Here is a 6,784-nt window from a genome sequence, read left to right as displayed (position 1 = left end):
GGTTGGAGCGCATCCTCTCAACCACAAGGTTGCCAGTTCGACTCCCGCAAGCGATGGTGGGCTGTGCCCCCTGCAACTAGCAACGGCAACTGAACCAGGAGCTGAGCTGTGCCCTCCACAACTAAGACTGAAAGGACAACAACTTGAAGCTGAACGGCACCCTCCACAACTAAGATTGAAAGGACAACAACTGACTTGGAAAAAAAGTCCTGGAAGTACACACTGTACCCCAATAAAGTCCTGTTCCCCCTCCCCAATAAAAAATCTTAAAAAAAAAAAATGAAGGATTGAAAGGGTACCAAGTTTCAGTTGGGAAGATGAAAAAGTTCTGGAGATGGAAGGTGGTGATGATAGCACAACAATATGAATGTGCTGATAATGCCACTGAATTGTGCACTGAAAAATGATAACTGCTATGTTATATATTTTTTACACAATAAAAGAATATGAAGGACTAATTGAAAGAGTCTGTAAGTCCAGAAAAAAAATTATGCAATGGCCCTGGACCAAAAGAGCGACATCTACCTTAAGTAGATACCCTTCTTGTAATAACTCCCTGAAAAAGGAGGTGTGGAATATCCTCAGCCCTGACGCTGAATCTTCTCCTTGTTTCGTTTTCCTCCTAAAGCGTTAGGATTTATCACAGGTCCTGTTCATTAAGCCAACATGTTTTCATGATGTTTTTTTTTTTTTAAGTTACATTAATGCAGGAGAGGTCAGTCAAGCAAACAGATTTCTACTGGAGCTTTTGACTGGTTTATTTTTCTAAGTGTCTATCCTCATTGATCAGCATCATGGTTTTAATCTCTCTCTCTCTCTCTCTCTCTCTCTCTCTCTCTCTCTCTCTCTTTCTCTCTCGTTCTCTCTCCCATAAATACAAACACACTTACACAAACATGCATATATCTAGACATGAAGTCAGTATCCACATGTCAAAATATTCTATAGGTTCCTCGATGAAAACCAGCCAGATTGCTTGGACAGGCTTTCCATAGACTCAACAATGAGGCCGTGGAATGAATTTTTCACTTATTTATCAGTTCATTTGGGCCAACTGTAGACACAGTGTCAAACAGACTAGTCTCAAAATCGATGGTCCACTTTTACCCCAAAGTAACAACTAGGAACCAGTGAGAGCCGTTCTCTTCAGTGCAGCGTATACCTGGAGCCAATCTGTGACGAGAAGAGTCCAAGGGTGGGGAAGGTTAGCAGCCCCAAATAACACACACGTAAAGGTTCTTAGGCTTCTGCCAACACCTTCAGGCTGCTTTAATTGCTTCTTCGGGGCTGGTTTCACACAGAAAATGGAGTCATTTCCAGTGGTACTCGTCTAGTTCTCTCAGCATTGGTGTGGAAGGAGGGGAAGGGCACAGAAAACTTGAGTCACTCTCCTAAACCTGCAAGAGAGATATTTTTAAGTAACTTACAGAATATTACACAACTAATATCAAGAGAATACAGCCCAAATCTGTCTTACTCAAAGTCTTACCACATTTCTGCTACATCCCTCACTGAGTCAGCCCTCAGGAAAAGAATTAGCCAACATTTGTCCTCAACAAATACGGTGCGGTTCTTCCTATCTCCTGCCCCCGTTTCAGCAGCCATCTCCCGCATGCTCTTAGGGGAGTCCAGTCCCCCTGCCACACACATCTATTGAGAAAGAAAGTATTATGTGGAACAAACTTTCATGCTAACTACAGCTAGGATTTACCAGATGCTAACTCTGTGCTTGAACTGTATTACACGTCTCCTGCATTTAACACGTCAAATCTTTTTCTGAGATATGACAGGTGATGCTGAGATCTAAGAAGTCATTAGCAAAACCAGAGCCTGAATTGATGCCACCAGACTGAGTTCTAGGCCTTTCTATTCCATCACATTGCCTTTGGGCCCTGACTCCATCTTCCCTACCTTAGTAAATGTTAGTGAGTGGAGTACAATGTTGATTTTGTTGTATAAACATAGCACACCAGGGAGGAAGTGGAGACAGCAGAAGAACAAGGAGCCCTTAGCCAAAGGAAGAAAGGACTTTTCTATAAACAATGCTCTCTTACATTTTGCTTTCCAAGAATTTCTGTATAGCAGTAAGGACTCTATGAAATACACTTGTGTTGGAAAGCACAAGAATGCATCAATATTCCTTCTGTTTTCTATTCCTTGGGTTGAAGGAGCTTGGTAGAAATTGTTCCTTCCCCCGTGAAGCAAACACTGATCCTAAGAGATATACAAGAAAAGATGGATCCAGAGTCGGCCTTCCTAGCATCACAAAGTCCTCTCACTCCTATAACCACGATCCAAAAACATCTTAGAAAACTAGACTAAGACATTTCCTAAGAGATTAGTTCACAAGAGGTTCATTATTTTTTTGAATGAGGCTGGAGTGGAAATCCTCCTGTGAAAACAGCCTTCCCAGAGTAAAGTTATTTCCTGTTTCAAGATCTCCGGGGCCCAGAATACTGGCTCAGAGCACCCCTTTGCAAAGTCAGGGAGGGATGTGGTGTGAAGGCAGAAAAGACTTTTCATAGACATTCAGGTCAAAGAGCAAGAGAAGATTCAAGCTGGATCTTGATTTCTCTTTTCTTTTCTTTTTCCTTTTTCTCAGCCAGTAAAGCCACCCAAGAGATTGCTGTAATCCTTCTACCGACCAAAAAACTGAAGGTTTGAAAGGAGGGTTTCTAAGCTCTTAATTTTTAACTTTGTAGAAAGAAACCTTTTCTCTTCAATTAAGCAGAGAAGCAAGCGAATGCCCCCCAACTACTGGTAAACAACCTTGAAAGAAACTGATCTGGGCAAATGGGTGTGTAAGGGTACTTGTTCTCCTTTGAAAGTGACAGAAAACATCACACAATTGTCAGACAGTAAGTCTCTAGCCTGCAACCCAGGACAATGGGAACCTTCTCATGGATGAAATTAATGTGCAGAAAATCCCTCGGTGGGCAGTATGTACTGTCCAGGGAAGTTGGTGCCTGAGCTGAGAAGAATCACTCAAATGCAACAAATAGCTCCAAGATGGAGCTAAGCTGATCAACGTGATTTTTGTGCCTATTGCTTGAGCTTGTAAAATTTAGAATTAAAGAGAAGAATGAAATCTTCCATTGACGGGTCTCCTGCATTTGTTTCTGTTCTCTTGCTGGTCACAGCATTTGAAAGCTCCGAGCCAAGTGGTACTGGATGTGCAAGGAAAATTTCCTTTCATCTGACTGACATCAGGCTAAGGTCAAATTGTGAAGTTAGCTGAAGTCTTATGGTATGACTGGAAAATAAAGCCCCTGGGTTCCCACACTGGCCCTGCCACCGTCTCCATGGAGAATCAATCCTGGACTTCACTTATTCTTCTCTGTAAAATGAAAGTTTTGATGAGATCATCTCTAGCGTTGACATAAGCCCTCACAATGTTGATTTCTAACTCTGTCTCTGGTCCCCTTTTATTTCCCTCTATTTGAAGTCTCTCTCCATCAGTGTTGTCTTTTGTCTACTACATTACAAAGCAAAAGACTACCACAGGTACAACTGCAAATGATAATGTCTGTAAATACTATCTGATTTAAAATACACACACACACAGCCAAGAGGATTATAAGAGACTATTATCTTCATTTAGCAAATGCAGAAACTGAGACTCAGAGAGATTAACGTACTTGCCTAAGATCACAGATCAAGAAGAGGGTCGTGTCTGGATTTGAATCCAGGACGAGGTGACCCTGAAGCTCACATTATCCTTACTACATCCTGCGGTCTGCCTGTGGGCCTGGACCTCTTCTATGAGTCTCATGGCAAATGGCTCTTCTACTCAGCTTGAAGCCCCTAAGTTTCCAGTAAGTCTCTGTTCCCCATCAAAGCTTACTTGTCCTATCTCTCATTTCCTCCAATGCCTATCTGTTTTGCACACATTTTCTTTCTGATAGAGGACTTAGTACATATTACAATCTGCTTATGAAAAAGAGGAAGAAACTGAAGACGGAGGAGGCAGCTTGCTCAATTTCATAGAGTATTTACTCTAGTAAGGCCCAAATAAATATAGTCTGTCAAAACACACCACTTTTGAAGCTATCATATAAAGTCACGGACCACTAAAATATCACTAGATTCTCTTAGATTAATGTATTAACTCATGGGTACTTTTTTAAACAATTAAGATATGGTTTCTTCCATAACAAAAAGAATACAAGTTTACATTGGACAATTTGGAAACTACAGCAAAGTAAGACAAGAAAGAAACCCATTCATAATTCACCCAGAGTAGAGCACCGTTAATTTTATCCAATTTACTTCCAATAGTTTTTCTTTCTCTCTCTCTTCCTTGGCATCATTTCAGTTTTATTTATTTTTTAATAAGACATTTTTTTCTGATTATAAAAAGTGTGTGGTCCACAATGATACATACCCATCGGAATGGCTAAAATTTTACAGACACCAACAAATACTGGCAAGCCTGTGGAGTAACAAGAACTTGCTTACATTGTTGGCGAGAGTATAAAATGGTACAGTCAGTTTGGGATAGAGCCTGGCAGTGTCTTACAAAACCCTAGGATCCAGAAATCCTACACCCGAGTATTTACCCAAGAGAAGAACAGATGCCCACAAAAAGATTTGCATAAGAATGTTCCTAACAGCTTTATTTATGATAACCAAAAACTGGAACTAGCCCAGGTATCCATGATAGGAGGATGGAAATACAAACAGTGGCCTATTCATACCAGCCCCAGCAAAAGAAACAAACTACTGATACTGACAACAGAATGGGCAGACCTCAAAAACATTATGTTGAATAAAAGAAAAGTTACACAAAGGTACTACAAAACTGTATCATCATACCATATGATTCCACGTACATGAAATTCTATAACAAGCAAAACTAATCTATTCCAGGAAAACAAAATTAGAGCAGAAGTTGCTTTTGGGATGGGGATTGGCTGGAATGAGGGAACTTTCTGGGATGATGACAATGTTCTGTATCTCAATCAGGATTTGTCAGAACCCACCGCATGGTACATGAATTTGTGCATTTCATTGTAAGTAAATCTTAGCTCATAAGAAAAAAAAAGTACACAAAGAAATATTGAAGTTTAACAATACTCATGATGAAGTGTATTGATGTCAACAACTTCCTTTGAAATGCATCAAAAATTAAGATGGACTAAATAGAGGAATGGATAGATACCGTGTTTCCCCGAAAAAAAGACCTAGCCAGACCATCAGCTCTAATGTGTCTTTTGGAGCAAAAATTAATATAAGACCCGGTCTTATTTTACTTATAGTATGCAATAAAGCAAGTGTAGTAAAATTGTGGAATCTAGGGGTAGGTATACGGATAAGCATTCTAAAATTCTTCCAAATTTTCTATAGGTTTGAAAATTGTCATAATAAAATGTCAGGGGGCAGATTAAAAAAAAAAGAAGAAGAAGAATTGCAGAAAGTATGGAATACTCAAAAAGTTCAAAGAAATAAGACTCTCCCAAAATACTACTGCCCAACAACAATGTTGAAAACAATAGTGAACTGCTCCCTATCCTTTTTTTTTCATATTTAGAGGTGTGAGTGGACATTTTACAAAATTAGTACCAAACCGATTTTATCTTCTTATTATGAAGTGGTATTTTATCTATGGTACTTTCTCAGATCATTAACTATTCTTCAAAATTATTGTAATACAATTTATTTAAATAAAGGTTGAAAATTTTAGGTTATCTTTCGTGCGTAATAACATGTAGATGAATATGCACGAGGAAATACACATTTTGCCGAGGGCTTGATATCCACCCTATGCTTTCACCAGTAGGAAGTGCTTTTCATTGTGCTTTAAAGAGTGGGCATGAGTCTAACCAAGTCCACCACCTACTACACTGTTACCTTGGGAAATTTACTAGATCTTTCTAGATCTACTTCTTCTGTGCTCTGAAGTAGTACATGGGCTGTGCCTACCCCTGAGCCTGGCACGCAGCTAACTCCCAATAAATGGCAGCCATCATTATTTCACCCAGTGACGTTACTTGTGCGCTGTGACAGCTAGCTGAGGATATTTCAAAGGAAATATGCAGGGAAACACAGCAAGAACCATACACATAATGAGGACCATGTCTAATTTGATTTAGTATCAGCAGGTCCTACACAGTTTCAATCACATACTAAGAGGTGCTCAATAAACATAAGCAGAATAAACAAGTAATGAATGAATGTACAAATAAGAGGGCAGCTACCTGGCTTCAACTCACCTAGGCATGAGGCCAGCCTCAACCTCCCTTGTAAGTGCTTCCTGTCCCTGTCCCTCTGGAAGCAGCTGAACACATCTCTCCTTTGTTAGCTGAAATTAGATAATACACCTCGATTAACCGGGAAACCCGAGTCAAAGTCTGGCTCTATCCAAGATATTGGTAACAACTTTCCCGTTATCTATTAGACTGTTACAATAGTCCCCAAGGAGGGAGGGCTATACAGCATGTCATTCTCCTCCTTGTTCAGATGAGAAAACTGAGGCCCAGAGAAGTGAAATGGTTTGTCCACATTTCCTCCTCCAACCGGGGGACACACAGGTGACGACCTCTACAGGCCCTTCTGGCTCTAAGGGTCTTAGACTGCAGCATTTCCTTCTGAACCACTGCCTGCTTGCAAACAGGTTCTCCCGTGGAACTGTCCTTTATGCTACATCCTTCTGTGTTCCTTCCCCTCAGTGCTCCCTTCCCCAAAACCAGCTGTCAGGCTGTGCTAGGGATTTTTCACAGCAGAGGGGGCTGCTGAGCGAAATCGGGCTTTCTCCAAATAAGGAAGAGCCGTGCCTGCCTGCTGA

General features: G+C 40.6%; 1 long non-coding RNA gene across 3 annotated transcripts in view; it reads right to left on the bottom strand.

Annotated features, from left to right (window-relative positions):
* Positions 1 to 285: 285 nt before the first annotated feature.
* LOC117016670 (uncharacterized) overlaps positions 286 to 6,784 on the bottom strand; it is a 56,592-nt gene continuing 50,093 nt past the window's right edge. For 2 of the 3 annotated variants that reach the window (XR_004421945.1, XR_004421943.1), the window contains exons 3-4: positions 6,213 to 6,301; positions 286 to 1,397 (exon numbers count right to left, since the gene is read on the bottom strand). This is a non-coding gene — a long non-coding RNA (uncharacterized LOC117016670). The remainder of the gene's footprint in view (positions 1,398 to 6,212; positions 6,302 to 6,784) is intronic. The other variant, XR_004421944.1, reaches the window with a different exon arrangement.

Source organism: Rhinolophus ferrumequinum, chromosome 24 (genome assembly GCF_004115265.2).
Source record: "Rhinolophus ferrumequinum isolate MPI-CBG mRhiFer1 chromosome 24, mRhiFer1_v1.p, whole genome shotgun sequence".
Lineage (NCBI taxonomy): Eukaryota > Metazoa > Chordata > Mammalia > Chiroptera > Rhinolophidae > Rhinolophus > Rhinolophus ferrumequinum.
Note: the sequence above shows the minus strand (reverse complement) of the source record. Positions and strands in the feature narration are given on the sequence as shown.